The sequence below is a fragment of the Stigmatopora nigra genome, chromosome 14, assembly GCF_051989575.1.
Source record: "Stigmatopora nigra isolate UIUO_SnigA chromosome 14, RoL_Snig_1.1, whole genome shotgun sequence".
In the NCBI taxonomy this organism is placed as follows: domain Eukaryota; kingdom Metazoa; phylum Chordata; class Actinopteri; order Syngnathiformes; family Syngnathidae; genus Stigmatopora; species Stigmatopora nigra.
In genome coordinates this window covers 5,026,693-5,044,591 of record NC_135521.1, presented here as the reverse complement: position 1 = coordinate 5,044,591, position 17,899 = coordinate 5,026,693, and the positions used below count along the sequence as shown (strand labels likewise).

At 28.3% G+C, this 17,899-nt stretch overlaps 1 long non-coding RNA gene across 1 annotated transcript in view; it reads right to left on the bottom strand.

Moving 5' to 3' along the window:
- LOC144207723 (uncharacterized) overlaps positions 1-17,899 on the bottom strand; it is a 20,616-nt gene extending 2,717 nt beyond the window's left edge. The window contains exon 1 of the long non-coding RNA XR_013328777.1: positions 17,843-17,899. This is a non-coding gene — a long non-coding RNA (uncharacterized LOC144207723). The remainder of the gene's footprint in view (positions 1-17,842) is intronic.

Sequence of the window (17,899 nt, the reverse complement as noted above, 5' to 3'; positions counted from 1 at the left end):
TATGTCAGCATTTGAAGATCTTCACTGCAAATATATAGAAAGAAAAAAAGCCTTACTCTACTATGTCGTTTTGTGAATTAAAAAGCCTTACTATACTATGTCGTTTTTTCAAGAAAAAAAGCCTTACTATACTATGTCGTTTTTTAAACAAAAAAAGCCTTACTATACTATGTCGTTTTTTCGAAGAAAAAAGCCTTACTATACTATGTCGTTTTTTAAACAAAAAAAGCCTTACTATACTATGTCGTTTTTTAAACAAAAAAAGCCTTACTATACTATGTCGTTTTTTCGAACAAAAAGGCCTTACTATACTATGTCGTTTTTTCGAAGAAAAAAGCCTTACTATACTATGTCGTTTTTTAAACAAAAAAAGCCTTACTATACTATGTCGTTTTTTCAAGAAAAAAAGCCTTAATATACTATGTCGTTTTTTCAAAGAAAAAAGCCTTACTATACTATGTCATTTTTTAAACAAAAAAAGCCTTACTATACTATGTCGTTTTTTCAAGAAAAAAAAGCCTTACTATACTATGTCGTTTTTTTCAAGAAAAAAAGCCTTACTATACTATGTCGTTTTTTCAAGAAAAAAAGCCTTACTATACTATGTCGTTTTTTCAAGAAAAAAAGCCTTACTATACTATGTCGTTTTTTCGAAGAAAAAAGCCTTACTATACTATGTTGTTTTTTCAAGAAAAAAAGCCTTACTATACTATGTCGTTTTTTAAACAAAAAAAGCCTTACTATACTATGTCGTTTTTTTAACGAAAAAGCCTTACAATACTATGTCGTTTTTTCGAACAAAAAAGCCTTACTATACTATGTTGTTTTTTCGAAGAAAAAAGCCTTACTATACTATGTCGTTTTTTCAAGAAAAAAAGCCTTACTATACTATGTCGTTTTTTAAACAAAAAAAGCCTTACTATACTATGTCGTTTTTTAACAAAAAAGCCTTACAATACTATGTCGTTTTTTTCAAGAAAAAAAGCCTTACTATACTATGTCGTTTTTTCAAGAAAAAAAGCCTTACTATACTATGTCGTTTTTTCAAGAAAAAAAGCCTTACTATACTATGTCGTTTTTTCGAAGAAAAAAGCCTTACTATACTATGTCGTTTTTTCGAACAAAAAGGCCTTACTATACTATGTCGTTTTTTCGAAGAAAAAAGCCTTACTATACTATGTCGTTTTTTCAAGAAAAAAAGCCTTACTATACTATGTCGTTTTTTCAAGAAAAAAAGCCTTACTATACTATGTCGTTTTTTCAAAGAAAAAAGCCTTACTATACTATGTCGTTTTTTCGAAGAAAAAAGCCTTACTATACTATGTCGTTTTTTAAACAAAAAAAGCCTTACTATACTATGTCGTTTTTTCAAGAAAAAAAGCCTTACTATACTATGTCGTTTTTTCAAGAAAAAAAGCCTTACTATACTATGTCGTTTTTTCGAACAAAAAAGCCTTACTATACTATGTTGTTTTTTCGAAGAAAAAAGCCTTACTATACTATGTCGTTTTTTCAAGAAAAAAAGCCTTACTATACTATGTCGTTTTTTAAACAAAAAAAGCCTTACTATACTATGTCGTTTTTTCAAGAAAAAAAGCCTTACTATACTATGTCGTTTTTTCGAACAAAAAAGCCTTACTATACTATGTTGTTTTTTCGAAGAAAAAAGCCTTACTATACTATGTCGTTTTTTCAAGAAAAAAAGCCTTACTATACTATGTCGTTTTTTAAACAAAAAAAGCCTTACTATACTATGTCGTTTTTTAACGAAAAAGCCTTACAATACTATGTCGTTTTTTCAAGAAAAAAAGCCTTACTATACTATGTCGTTTTTTCAAGAAAAAAAGCCTTACTATACTATGTCGTTTTTTCAAGAAAAAAAGCCTTACTATACCATGTCGTTTTTTCGAAGAAAAAAGCCTTACTATACTATGTCGTTTTTTAAACAAAAAAAGCCTTACTAAACTATGTCGTTTTTTCAAGAAAAAAAGCCTTACTATACTATGTCGTTTTTTAAACAAAAAAAGCCTTACTATACTATGTCGTTTTTTAACGAAAAAGCCTTACAATACTATGTCGTTTTTTCAAAGAAAAAAGCCTTACTATACTATGTCGTTTTTTCAAGAAAAAAAGCCTTACTATACTATGTCGTTTTTTCAAGAAAAAAAGCCTTACTATACTATGTCGTTTTTTCGAAGAAAAAAGCCTTACTATACTATGTCGTTTTTTCAAGAAAAAAGCCTTACTATACTATGTCGTTTTTTCGAAGAAAAAAGCCTTACTATACTATGTCGTTTTTTCAAGAAAAAAAGCCTTACTATACTATGTCGTTTTTTCAAGAAAAAAAGCCTTACTATACTATGTCGTTTTTTCAAGAAAAAAAGCCTTACTATACTATGTCGTTTTTTCGAAGAAAAAACCCTTACTATACTATGTTGTTTTTTCGAAGAAAAAAGCCTTACTATACTATGTCGTTTTTTCAAGAAAAAAAGCCTTACTATACTATGTCGTTTTTTAAACAAAAAAAGCCTTACTATACTATGTCGTTTTTTTAACGAAAAAGCCTTACAATACTATGTCGTTTTTTCGAAGAAAAAAGCCTTACTATACTATGTCGTTTTTTCAAGAAAAAAAGCCTTACTATACTATGTCGTTTTTTCAAGAAAAAAAGCCTTACTATACTATGTCGTTTTTTCAAAGAAAAAAGCCTTACTATACTATGTCGTTTTTTAAACAAAAAAAGCCTTACTATACTATGTCGTTTTTTCAAGAAAAAAAGCCTTACTATACTATGTCGTTTTTTTCAAGAAAAAAAGCCTTACTATACTATGTCGTTTTTTCAAGAAAAAAAGCCTTACTATACTATGTCGTTTTTTCAAGAAAAAAGCCTTACTATACTATGTCGTTTTTTCGAAGAAAAAAGCCTTACTATACTATGTCGTTTTTTCAAGAAAAAAAGCCTTAATATACTATGTCGTTTTTTCAAGAAAAAAAGCCTTACTATACTATGTCGTTTTTTCAAGAAAAAAAGCCTTAATATACTATGTCGTTTTTTCAAAGAAAAAAGCCTTACTATACTATGTCGTTTTTTAAACAAAAAAAGCCTTACTATACTATGTCGTTTTTTAAACAAAAAAAGCCTTACTATACTATGTCGTTTTTTCAAGAAAAAAAGCCTTACTATACTATGTCGTTTTTTCAAGAAAAAAAGCCTTACTATACTATGTCGTTTTTTCAAGAAAAAAAGCCTTACTATACTATGTCGTTTTTTCAAAGAAAAAAGCCTTACTATACTATGTCGTTTTTTAAACAAAAAAAGCCTTACTATACTATGTCGTTTTTTCAAGAAAAAAAGCCTTACTATACTATGTCGTTTTTTTCAAGAAAAAAAGCCTTACTATACTATGTCGTTTTTTCAAGAAAAAAAGCCTTACTATACTATGTCGTTTTTTCAAGAAAAAAAGCCTTACTATACTATGTCGTTTTTTCGAACAAAAAAGCCTTACTATACTATGTTGTTTTTTCGAAGAAAAAAGCCTTACTATACTATGTCGTTTTTTCAAGAAAAAAAGCCTTACTATACTATGTCGTTTTTTAAACAAAAAAAGCCTTACTATACTATGTCGTTTTTTAACGAAAAAGCCTTACAATACTATGTCGTTTTTTCAAGAAAAAAAGCCTTACTATACTATGTCGTTTTTTTCAAGAAAAAAAGCCTTACTATACTATGTCGTTTTTTCAAGAAAAAAAGCCTTACTAAACTATGTCGTTTTTTCAAGAAAAAAAGCCTTACTATACTATGTCGTTTTTTCGAAGAAAAAAGCCTTACTATACTATGTCGTTTTTTAAACAAAAAAAGCCTTACTATACTATGTCGTTTTTTCAAGAAAAAAAGCCTTACTATACTATGTCGTTTTTTAAACAAAAAAAGCCTTACTATACTATGTCGTTTTTTCAAGAAAAAAAGCCTTACTATACTATGTCGTTTTTTCAAGAAAAAAAAGCCTTACTATACTATGTCGTTTTTTCAAGAAAAAAAGCCTTACTATACTATGTCGTTTTTTCAAAGAAAAAACCCTTACTATACTATGTCGTTTTTTCAAGAAAAAAAGCCTTACTATACTATGTCGTTTTTTCGAAGAAAAAAGCCTTACTATACTATGTCGTTTTTTCGAAGAAAAAAGCCTTACTATACTATGTCGTTTTTTCGAAGAAAAAAGCCTTACTATACTATGTCGTTTTTTCGAACAAAAAGGCCTTACTATACTATGTCGTTTTTTCGAAGAAAAAAGCCTTACTATACTATGTCGTTTTTTCAAGAAAAAAAGCCTTACTATACTATGTCGTTTTTTCAAGAAAAAAAGCCTTACTATACTATGTCGTTTTTTCAAGAAAAAAAGCCTTACTATACTATGTCGTTTTTTCGAAGAAAAAAGCCTTACTATACTATGTCGTTTTTTCGAACAAAAAGGCCTTACTATACTATGTCGTTTTTTCGAAGAAAAAAGCCTTACTATACTATGTCGTTTTTTCAAGAAAAAAAGCCTTACTATACTATGTCGTTTTTTCAAGAAAAAAAGCCTTACTATACTATGTCGTTTTTTCAAAGAAAAAAGCCTTACTATACTATGTCGTTTTTTAAACAAAAAAAGCCTTACTATACTATGTCGTTTTTTCAAGAAAAAAAGCCTTACTATACTATGTCGTTTTTTTCAAGAAAAAAAGCCTTACTATACTATGTCGTTTTTTCAAGAAAAAAAGCCTTACTATACTATGTCGTTTTTTCAAGAAAAAAAGCCTTACTATACTATGTCGTTTTTTCGAAGAAAAAAGCCTTACTATACTATGTCGTTTTTTCAAGAAAAAAAGCCTAACTATACTATGTCGTTTTTTCGAAGAAAAAAGCCTTACTATACTATGTCGTTTTTTAAACAAAAAAAGCCTTACTATACTATGTCGTTTTTTCAAGAAAAAAAGCCTCACTATACTATGTCGTTTTTTCAAGAGAAAAAGCCTTACTATACTATGTCGTTTTTTCGAACAAAAAAGCCTTACTATACTATGTTGTTTTTTCGAAGAAAAAAGCCTTACTATACTATGTCGTTTTTTCAAGAAAAAAAGCCTTACTATACTATGTCGTTTTTTAAACAAAAAAAGCCTTACTATACTATGTCGTTTTTTAACGAAAAAGCCTTACAATACTATGTCGTTTTTTCAAGAAAAAAAGCCTTACTATACTATGTCGTTTTTTTCAAGAAAAAAAGCCTTACTATACTATGTCGTTTTTTCAAGAAAAAAAGCCTTACTATACTATGTCGTTTTTTCAAGAAAAAAAGCCTTACTATACTATGTCGTTTTTTCGAACAAAAAGGCCTTACTATACTATGTCGTTTTTTCGAAGAAAAAAGCCTTACTATACTATGTCGTTTTTTCAAGAAAAAAAGCCTTACTATACTATGTCGTTTTTTCAAGAAAAAAAGCCTTACTATACTATGTCGTTTTTTCAAAGAAAAAAGCCTTACTATACTATGTCGTTTTTTAAACAAAAAAAGCCTTACTATACTATGTCGTTTTTTCAAGAAAAAAAGCCTTACTATACTATGTCGTTTTTTTCAAGAAAAAAAGCCTTACTATACTATGTCGTTTTTTCAAGAAAAAAAGCCTTACTATACTATGTCGTTTTTTCAAGAAAAAAGCCTTACTATACTATGTCGTTTTTTCGAAGAAAAAAGCCTTACTATACTATGTCGTTTTTTAAACAAAAAAAAGCCTTACTATACTATGTCGTTTTTTCAAGAAAAAAAGCCTTAATATACTATGTCGTTTTTTCAAGAAAAAAAGCCTTACTATACCATGTCGTTTTTTAAACAAAAAAAGCCTTACTATACTATGTCGTTTTTTCGAAGAAAAAAGCCTTACTATACTATGTCGTTTTTTAAACAAAAAAAGCCTTACTATACTATATCGATTTTTCAAGAAAAAAAGCCTTACTATACTATGTCGTTTTTTCAAGAAAAAAAGCCTTACTATACTATGTCGTTTTTTCGAACAAAAAAGCCTTACTATACTATGTCGTTTTTTCGAAGAAAAAAGCCTAACTATACTATGTCGTTTTTTCAAGAAAAAAAGCCTTACTATACTATGTCGTTTTTTAAACAAAAAAAGCCTTACTATACTATGTCGTTTTTTAACGAAAAAGCCTTACTATACTATGTCGTTTTTTCAAAGAAAAAAGCCTTACTATACTATGTCGTTTTTTCAAGAAAAAAAGCCTTACTATACTATGTCGTTTTTTCAAGAAAAAAAGCCTTACTATACTATGTCGTTTTTTCAAAGAAAAAAGCCTTACTATACTATGTCGTTTTTTAAACAAAAAAAGCCTTACTATACTATGTCGTTTTTTCAAGAAAAAAAGCCTTACTATACTATGTCGTTTTTTTCAAGAAAAAAAGCCTTACTATACTATGTCGTTTTTTCAAGAAAAAAAGCCTTACTATACTATGTCGTTTTTTCAAGAAAAAAAGCCTTACTATACTATGTCGTTTTTTCGAACAAAAAAGCCTTACTATACTATGTTGTTTTTTCGAAGAAAAAAGCCTTACTATACTATGTCGTTTTTTCAAGAAAAAAAGCCTTACTATACTATGTCGTTTTTTAAACAAAAAAAGCCTTACTATACTATGTCGTTTTTTAACGAAAAAGCCTTACAATACTATGTCGTTTTTTCAAGAAAAAAAGCCTTACTATACTATGTCGTTTTTTCAAGAAAAAAAGCCTTACTATACTATGTCGTTTTTTCAAGAAAAAAAGCCTTACTATACTATGTCGTTTTTTAAACAAAAAAAGCCTTACTATACTATGTCGTTTTTTAACGAAAAAGCCTTACAATACTTGGTCGTTTTTTCAAAGAAAAAAGCCTTACTATACTATGTCGTTTTTTCAAGAAAAAAAGCCTTACTATACTATGTCGTTTTTTCGAAGAAAAAAGCCTTACTATACTATGTTGTTTTTTAAACAAAAAAAGCCTTACTATACTATGTCGTTTTTTCAAGAAAAAAAGCCTTACTATACTATGTCGTTTTTTTCAAGAAAAAAAGCCTTACTATACTATGTCGTTTTTTCAAGAAAAAAAGCCTTACTATACTATGTCGTTTTTTCAAGAAAAAAAGCCTTACTATACTATGTCGTTTTTTCGAAGAAAAAAGCCTTACTATACTATGTCGTTTTTTAAACAAAAAAAGCCTTACTATACTATGTCGTTTTTTCAAGAAAAAAAGCCTTACTATACTATGTCGATTTTTCAAGAAAAAAAGCCTTACTATACTATGTCGTTTTTTCGAACAAAAAAGCCTTACTATACTATGTTGTTTTTTCGAAGAAAAAAGCCTTACTATACTATGTCGTTTTTTCAAGAAAAAAAGCCTTACTATACTATGTCGTTTTTTAAACAAAAAAAGCCTTACTATACTATGTCGTTTTTTAACGAAAAAGCCTTACAATACTATGTCGTTTTTTCAAAGAAAAAAGCCTTACTATACTATGTCGTTTTTTCAAGAAAAAAAGCCTTACTATACTATGTCGTTTTTTCAAGAAAAAAAGCCTTACTATACTATGTCGTTTTTTCAAAGAAAAAAGCCTTACTATACTATGTCGTTTTTTAAACAAAAAAAGCCTTACTATACTATGTCGTTTTTTCAAGAAAAAAAGCCTTAATATACTATGTCGTTTTTTCAAGAAAAAAAGCCTTACTATACCATGTCGTTTTTTCAAGAAAAAAAGCCTTACTATACTATGTCGTTTTTTCGAAGAAAAAAGCCTTACTATACTATGTCGTTTTTCAAACAAAAAAAGCCTTACTATACTATGTCGTTTTTTCAAGAAAAAAAGCCTTACTATACTATGTCGTTTTTTAAACAAAAAAAGCCTTACTATACTATGTCGTTTTTTAACGAAAAAGCCTTACAATACTATGTCGTTTTTTCAAAGAAAAAAGCCTTACTATACTATGTCGTTTTTTAAAGAAAAAAAGCCTTACTATACTATGTCGTTTTTTCAAGAAAAAAAGCCTTACTATACTATGTCGTTTTTTCGAAGAAAAAAGCCTTACTATACTATGTCGTTTTTTCAAGAAAAAAAGCCTTACTATACTATGTCGTTTTTTCGAAGAAAAAAGCCTTACTATACTATGTCGTTTTTTCAAGAAAAAAAGCCTTACTATACTATGTCGTTTTTTCAAGAAAAAAAGCCTTACTATACTATGTCGTTTTTTCAAGAAAAAAAGCCTTACTATACTATGTCGTTTTTTCGAAGAAAAAACCCTTACTATACTATGTCGTTTTTTCAAGAAAAAAAGCCTTACTATACTATGTCGTTTTTTCAAGAAAAAAAGCCTTACTATACTATGTCGTTTTTTCGAAGAAAAAAGCCTTACTATACTATGTCGTTTTTTCAAGAAAAAAGCCTTACTATACTATGTCGTTTTTTTCAAGAAAAAAAGCCTTACTATACTATGTCGTTTTTTCGAAGAAAAAACCCTTACTATACTATGTCGTTTTTTCAAGAAAAAAAGCCTTACTATACTATGTCGTTTTTTCGAAGAAAAAAGCCTTACTATACTATGTCGTTTTTTCGAACAAAAAGGCCTTACTATACTATGTCGTTTTTTCGAAGAAAAAAGCCTTACTATACTATGTCGTTTTTTCAAGAAAAAAAGCCTTACTATACTATGTCGTTTTTTCAAGGAAAAAAGCCTTACTATACTATGTCGTTTTTTCAAAGAAAAAAGCCTTACTATACTATGTCGTTTTTTAAACAAAAAAAGCCTTACTATACTATGTCGTTTTTTCGAAGAAAAAAGCCTTACTATACTATGTCGTTTTTTAAACAAAAAAAGCCTGACTATACTATATTGTTTTTTCAAGAAAAAAAGCCTTACTATACTATGTCGTTTTTTCAAGAAAAAAAGCCTTACTATACTATGTCGTTTTTTCGAACAAAAAAGCCTTACTATACTATGTCGTTTTTTCGAAGAAAAAAGCCTTACTATACTATGTCGTTTTTTCAAGAAAAAAAAGCCTTACTATACTATGTCGTTTTTTAAACAAAAAAAGCCTTACTATACTATGTCGTTTTTTAACGAAAAAGCCTTACAATACTATGTCGTTTTTTCAAAGAAAAAAGCCTTACTATACTATGTCGTTTTTTCAAGAAAAAAAAGCCTTACTATACTATGTCGTTTTTTCAAGAAAAAAAGCCTTACTATACTATGTCGTTTTTTCGAAGAAAAAAGCCTTACTATACTATGTCGTTTTTTAAACAAAAAAAGCCTTACTATACTATGTCGTTTTTTCAAGAAAAAAAAGCCTTAATATACTATGTCGTTTTTTCAAGAAAAAAAGCCTTACTATACTATGTCGTTTTTTAAACAAAAAAAGCCTTACTATACTATGTCGTTTTTCCGAAGAAAAAAGCCTTACTATACTATGTCGTTTTTTAAACAAAAAAAGCCTTACTATACTATGTCGTTTTTTCAAGAAAAAAAGCCTTACTATACTATGTCGTTTTTTCAAGAAAAAAAGCCTTACTATACTATGTCGTTTTTTCGAACAAAAAGGCCTTACTATACTATGTCGTTTTTTCGAAGAAAAAAGCCTTACTATACTAAGTCGTTTTTTAAACAAAAAAAGCCTTACTATACTATGTCGTTTTTTAAACAAAAAAAGCCTTACTATACTATGTCGTTTTTTAACGAAAAAGCCTTACAATACTTGGTCGTTTTTTCAAAGAAAAAAGCCTTACTATACTATGTCGTTTTTTCAAGAAAAAAAGCCTTACTATACTATGTCGTTTTTTTCGAAGAAAAAAGCCTTACTATACTATGTCGTTTTTTCAAGAAAAAAAGCCTTACTATACTATGTCGTTTTTTCGAAGAAAAAAGCCTTACTATACTATGTCGTTTTTTCAAGAAAAAAAGCCTTACTATACTATGTCGTTTTTTCAAGAAAAAAAGCCTTACTATACTATGTCGTTTTTTCAAGAAAAAAAGCCTTACTATACTATGTCGTTTTTTCAAGAAAAAAAGCCTTACTATACTATGTCGTTTTTTCGAAGAAAAAACCCTTACTATACAATGTCGTTTTTTCAAGAAAAAAGCCTTACTATACTATGTCGTTTTTTCAAGAAAAAAAGCCTTACTATACTATGTCGTTTTTTCGAAGAAAAAAGCCTTACTATACTATGTCGTTTTTTCAAGAAAAAAAGCCTTACTATACTATGTCGTTTTTTCGAAGAAAAAAGCCTTACTATACTATGTCGTTTTTTCGAAGAAAAAAGCCTTACTATACTATGTCGTTTTTTCGAACAAAAAGGCCTTACTATACTATGTCGTTTTTTCGAAGAAAAAAGCCTTACTATACTATGTCGTTTTTTCAAGAAAAAAAGCCTTACTATACTATGTCGTTTTTTCAAGAAAAAAAGCCTTACTATACTATGTCGTTTTTTCAAAGAAAAAAGCCTTACTATACTATGTCGTTTTTTAAACAAAAAAAGCCTTACTATACTATGTCGTTTTTTCAAGAAAAAAAGCCTTACTATACTATGTCGTTTTTTCGAAGAAAAAAAGCCTTACTATACTATGTCGTTTTTTCAAGAAAAAAAGCCTTACTATACTATGTCGTTTTTTCAAGAAAAAAAGCCTTACTATACTATGTCGTTTTTTCAAAGAAAAAAGCCTTACTATACTATGTCGTTTTTTAAACAAAAAAAGCCTTACTATACTATGTTGTTTTTTCAAGAAAAAAAACCTTACTATACTATGTCGTTTTTTTCAAGAAAAAAAGCCTTACTATACTATGTCATTTTTTCAAGAAAAAAAGCCTTACTATACTATGTCGTTTTTTCAAGAAAAAAAGCCTTACTATACTATGTCGTTTTTTCGAAGAAAAAAGCCTTACTATACTATGTCGTTTTTTAAACAAAAAAAGCCTTACTATACTATGTCGTTTTTTCAAGAAAAAAAGCCTTAATATACTATGTCGTTTTTTCAAGAAAAAAAGCCTTACTATACTATGTCGTTTTTTAAACAAAAAAAGCCTTACTATACTATGTCGTTTTTTCGAAGAAAAAAGCCTAACTATACTATGTCGTTTTTTCAAGAAAAAAAGCCTTACTATACTATGTCGTTTTTTCAAGAAAAAAAGCCTTACTATACTATGTCGTTTTTTTCGAAGAAAAAAGCCTTACTATACTATGTTGTTTTTTTGAAGAAAAAAGCCTTACTATACTATGTCGTTTTTTCAAAAAAAAAAGCCTTACTATACTATGTCGTTTTTTCAAGAAAAAAAGCCTTACAATACTATGTCGTTTTTTAACGAAAAAGCCTTACTATACTATATCGTTTTTTCAAGAAAAAAAGCCTTACTATACTATGTCGTTTTTTTCGAAGAAAAAAGCCTTACTATACTATGTTGTTTTTTCGAAGAAAAAAGCCTTACTATACTATGTCGTTTTTTCAAAAAAAAAAGCCTTACTATACTATGTCGTTTTTTCAAGAAAAAAAGCCTTACTATACTATGTCGTTTTTTAACGAAAAAGCCTTACTATACTATGTCGTTTTTTCAAAGAAAAAAGCCTTACTATACTATGTCGTTTTTTCAAGAAAAAAAGCCTTACTATACTATGTCGTTTTTTCAAGAAAAAAAGCCTTACTATACTATGTCGTTTTTTAAACAAAAAAAGCCTTACTATACTATGTCGTTTTTTCAAGAAAAAAAGCCTTACTATACTATGTCGTTTTTTCAAGAAAAAAAGCCTTACTACACTATGTCGTTTTTTCGAAGAAAAAAGCCTCACTATACTATGTCGTTTTTTCGAACAAAAAGGCCTTACTATACTATGTCGTTTTTTCAAGAAAAAAAGCCTTACTATACTATGTCGTTTTTTAAACAAAAAAAGCCTTACTATACTATGTCGTTTTTTAACGAAAAAAACCTTACTATACTATGTCGTTTTTTCAAAGAAAAAAGCCTTACTATACTATGTCGTTTTTTCAAGAAAAAAAGCCTTACTATACTATGTCGTTTTTTCAAGAAAAAAAGCCTTACTATACTATGTCGTTTTTTCGAAGAAAAAAGCCTTACTATACTATGTCGTTTTTTCAAGAAAAAAAGCCTTACTACACTATGTCGTTTTTTCAAGAAAAAAAGCCTTACTATACTATGTCGTTTTTTCGAAGAAAAAAGCCTTACTATACTATGTCGTTTTTTCGAAGAAAAAAGCCTTACTATACTATGTCGTTTTTTCAAGAAAAAAAGCCTTACTATACTATGTCGTTTTTTAAACAAAAAAAGCCTTACTATACTATGTTGTTTTTTAACAATAAAGCCTTACTATACTTTGTCGTTTTTTCGAAGAAAAAAGCCTAACTATACTATGTTGTTTTTTCAAGAAAAAAAGCCTTACTATACTATGTCGTTTTTTCAAGAAAAAAAAGCCTTACTATACTACGTCGTTTTTTCAAGAAAAAAAGCCTTACTATACTATGTCGTTTTTTCAAGAAAAAAAGCCTTACTATACTATGTCGTTTTTTCAAGAAAAAAAGCCTTACTATACTATGTCGTTTTTTCAAGAAAAAAAGCCTTACTATACTATGTCGTTTTTTTCAAGAAAAAAAGCCTTACTATACTATGTCGTTTTTTTCAAGAAAAAAAGCCTTACTATACTATGTCGTTTTTTAAACAAAAAAAGCCTTACTATACTATGTCGTTTTTTAACGAAAAAGCCTTACTATACTATGTCGTTTTTTCAAAGAAAAAAGCCTTACTATACTATGTCGTTTTTTCGAAGAAAAAAGCCTTACTATACTATGTCGTTTTTTCAAAGAAAAAAGCCTTACTATACTATGTCGTTTTTTAAACAAAAAAAGCCTTACTATACTATGTCGTTTTTTCAAGAAAAAAAGCCTTACTATACTATGTCATTTTTTCAAGAAAAAAAGCCTTACTATACTATGTCGTTTTTTCAAGAAAAAAAGCCTTACTATACTATGTCGTTTTTTCGAAGAAAAAAGCCTTACTATACTATGTCGTTTTTTAAACAAAAAAAGCCTTACTATACTATGTCGTTTTTTCAAGAAAAAAAGCCTTAATATACTATGTCGTTTTTTCAAGAAAAAAAGCCTTACTATACTATGTCGTTTTTTAAACAAAAAAAAGCCTTACTATACTATGTCGTTTTTTCGAAGAAAAAAGCCTAACTATACTATGTCGTTTTTTCAAGAAAAAAAGCCTTACTATACTATGTCGTTTTTTCAAGAAAAAAAGCCTTACTATACTATGTCGTTTTTTTCGAAGAAAAAAGCCTTACTATACTATGTTGTTTTTTCGAAGAAAAAAGCCTTACTATACTATGTCGTTTTTTCAAAAAAAAAGCCTTACTATACTATGTCGTTTTTTCAAGAAAAAAAGCCTTACTATACTATGTCGTTTTTTAACGAAAAAGCCTTACTATACTATATCGTTTTTTCAAGAAAAAAAGCCTTACTATACCATGTCGTTTTTTCAAGAAAAAAAGCCTTACTATACTATGTCGTTTTTTTCGAAGAAAAAAGCCTTACTATACTATGTTGTTTTTTCGAAGAAAAAAGCCTTACTATACTATGTCGTTTTTTCAAAAAAAAAAAGCCTTACTATACTATGTCGTTTTTTCAAGAAAAAAAGCCTTACTATACTATGTCGTTTTTTAACGAAAAAGCCTTACTATACTATGTCGTTTTTTCAAAGAAAAAAGCCTTACTATACTATGTCGTTTTTTCAAGAAAAAAAGCCTTACTATACTATGTCGTTTTTTCAAGAAAAAAAGCCTTACTATACTATGTCGTTTTTTCAAGAAAAAAAGCCTTACTACACTATGTCGTTTTTTCGAAGAAAAAAGCCTCACTATACTATGTCGTTTTTTCGAACAAAAAGGCCTTACTATACTATGTCGTTTTTTCAAGAAAAAAAGCCTTACTATACTATGTCGTTTTTTAAACAAAAAAAGCCTTACTATACTATGTCGTTTTTTAACGAAAAAGCCTTACTATACTATGTCGTTTTTTCAAAGAAAAAAGCCTTACTATACTATGTCGTTTTTTCAAGAAAAAAAGCCTTACTATACTAAGTCGTTTTTTCAAGAAAAAAAAGCCTTACAATACTATGTCGTTTTTTAAACAAAAAAAGCCTTACTATACTATGTTGTTTTTTAACAATAAAGCCTTACTATACTTTGTCGTTTTTTCGAAGAAAAAAGCCTAACTATACTATGTTGTTTTTTCAAGAAAAAAAGCCTTACTATACTATGTCGTTTTTTCAAAGAAAAAAGCCTTACTATACTATGTCGTTTTTTCAAGAAAAAAAGCCTTACTATACTATGTCGTTTTTTCGAAGAAAAAAGCCTTACTATACTATGTCGTTTTTTAAACAAAAAAAGCCTTACTATACTATGTCGTTTTTTCAAGAAAAAAAGCCTTAATATACTATGTCGTTTTTTCAAGAAAAAAAGCCTTACTATACTATGTCGTTTTTTAAACAAAAAAAGCCTTACTATACTATGTCGTTTTTTCGAAGAAAAAAGCCTAACTATACTATGTCGTTTTTTCAAGAAAAAAAGCCTTACTATACTATGTCGTTTTTTCAAGAAAAAAAGCCTTACTATACTATGTCGTTTTTTTCGAAGAAAAAAGCCTTACTATACTATGTTGTTTTTTCGAAGAAAAAAGCCTTACTATACTATGTCGTTTTTTCAAAAAAAAGCCTTACTATACTATGTCGTTTTTTCAAGAAAAAAAGCCTTACTATACTATGTCGTTTTTTAACGAAAAAGCCTTACTATACTATATCGTTTTTTCAAGAAAAAAAGCCTTACTATACCATGTCGTTTTTTCAAGAAAAAAAGCCTTACTATACTATGTCGTTTTTTTCGAAGAAAAAAGCCTTACTATACTATGTTGTTTTTTCGAAGAAAAAAGCCTTACTATACTATGTCGTTTTTTCAAAAAAAAAAAGCCCTACTATACTATGTCGTTTTTTCAAGAAAAAAAGCCTTACTATACTATGTCGTTTTTTAACGAAAAAGCCTTACTATACTATGTCGTTTTTTCAAAGAAAAAAGCCTTACTATACTATGTCGTTTTTTCAAGAAAAAAAGCCTTACTATACTATGTCGTTTTTTCAAGAAAAAAAGCCTTACTACACTATGTCGTTTTTTCGAAGAAAAAAGCCTCACTATACTATGTCGTTTTTTCGAACAAAAAGGCCTTACTATACTATGTCGTTTTTTCAAGAAAAAAAGCCTTACTATACTATGTCGTTTTTTAAACAAAAAAAGCCTTACTATACTATGTCGTTTTTTAACGAAAAAGCCTTACTATACTATGTCGTTTTTTCAAAGAAAAAAGCCTTACTATACTATGTCGTTTTTTCAAGAAAAAAAGCCTTACTATACTAAGTCGTTTTTTCAAGAAAAAAAGCCTTACTATACTATGTCGTTTTTTCGGAGAAAAAAGCCTTACTATACTATGTCGTTTTTTCAAGAAAAAAAGCCTTACTACACTATGTCGTTTTTTCAAGAAAAAAAGCCTTACTATACTATGTCGTTTTTTCGAAGAAAAAAGCCTTACTATACTATGTCGTTTTTTCGAAGAAAAAAGCCTTACTATACTATGTCGTTTTTTCAAGAAAAAAAAGCCTTACAATACTATGTCGTTTTTTAAACAAAAAAAGCCTTACTATACTATGTTGTTTTTTAACAATAAAGCCTTACTATACTTTGTCGTTTTTTCGAAGAAAAAAGCCTAACTATACTATGTTGTTTTTTCAAGAAAAAAAGCCTTACTATACTATGTCGTTTTTTCAAGAAAAAAAGCCTTACTATACTACGTCGTTTTTTCAAGAAAAAAAGCCTTACTATACTATGTCGTTTTTTCGAAGAAAAAAGCCTTACTATACTATGTCGTTTTTTCAAGAAAAAAAGCCTTACTATACTATGTCGTTTTTTCAAGAAAAAAAGCCTTACTATACTATGTCGTCTTTTCGAAGAAAAAAGCCTTACTATACTATGTCGTTTTTTCAAAGAAAAAAGCCTTACTATACTATGTCGTTTTTTCAAGAAAAAAAGCCTTACTATACTATGTCGTTTTTTAAACAAAAAAAGCCTTACTATACTATGTCGTTTTTTAACGAAAAAGCCTTACTATACTATGTCGTTTTTTCAAAGAAAAAAGCCTTACTATACTATGTCGTTTTTTCAAGAAAAAAAGCCTTACTATACTAAGTCGTTTTTTCAAGAAAAAAAGCCTTACTATACTATGTCGTTTTTTCGGAGAAAAAAGCCTTACTATACTATGTCGTTTTTTCAAGAAAAAAAGCCTTACTACACTATGTCGTTTTTTCAAGAAAAAAAGCCTTACTATACTATGTCGTTTTTTCGAAGAAAAAAGCCTTACTATACTATGTCGTTTTTTCGAAGAAAAAAGCCTTACTATACTATGTCGTTTTTCAAGAAAAAAAAGCCTTACAATACTATGTCGTTTTTTAAACAAAAAAAGCCTTACTATACTATGTTGTTTTTTAACAATAAAGCCTTACTATACTTTGTCGTTTTTTCGAAGAAAAAAGCCTAACTATACTATGTTGTTTTTTCAAGAAAAAAAGCCTTACTATACTATGTCGTTTTTTCAAGAAAAAAAGCCTTACTATACTACGTCGTTTTTTCAAGAAAAAAAGCCTTACTATACTATGTCGTTTTTTCGAAGAAAAAAGCCTTACTATACTATGTCGTTTTTTCAAGAAAAAAAGCCTTACTATACTATGTCGTTTTTTCAAGAAAAAAAGCCTTACTATACTATGTCGTCTTTTCGAAGAAAAAAGCCTTACTATACTATGTCGTTTTTTCAAAGAAAAAAGCCTTACTACACTATGTCGTTTTTTCGAGAAAAAAAAGCCTTAGTATACTATGTCGTTTTTTTGAAGAAAAAAGCCTTAGTATACTATGTCGTTTTTTCGAAGAAAAAAGCCTTACTATACTATGTCGTTTTTTCGAAGAAAAAAGCCTTACTATACTATGTCGTTTTTTCAAGAAAAAAAGCCTTACTATACTATGTCGTTTTTTCGAAGAAAAAAGCCTTACTATACTATGTCGTTTTTTTCAAGAAAAAAAGCCTTACTATACTATATGTCGTTTTTTAACGAAAAAGCCTTACTATACTATATGTCGTTTTTTAACGAAAAAGCCTTACTATACTATATGTCGTTTTTTAACGAAAAAGCCTTACTATACTATATGTCGTTTTTTAACGAAAAAGCCTTACTATACTATATGTCGTTTTTTAACGAAAAAGCCTTACTATACTATATGTCGTTTTTTAACGAAAAAGCCTTACTATAGTTTCAACACCTATGTATAAGTGGGGCACGAGTTGGTGTAGTGGGTTGCACACTCGCCTTTGCACGGAGAGAACGTGACACACATACACACATACACACATACACACATACACACATACACACATACACACATACACACATACACACATACACACATACACACATACATTGTAAAATTATGTAATTTATAATTTTCATTTAATATCTTTAAAAAAAAATCCTGAAAAAAATCTGCAAAGCTCTGAGTCCGCGGTAGCTGAAGCGCGAAGTAGCGAGGGAACACTGTAATCACTTGGTCGCAGCTTCTAAAACTGCAAAAAATATTTTGTAAGCTAGCCCAAATATCAGTCACCATATTATTTTCGTCATTCAATATATATAACAGTAAAGTCTAGAAAATATTTTAAAAGGTAAATACATACCCGATTTCAGGTGTAGCCCGAAGATCACTGGAATAGGCTCTGGCACCCCCCTCCAGG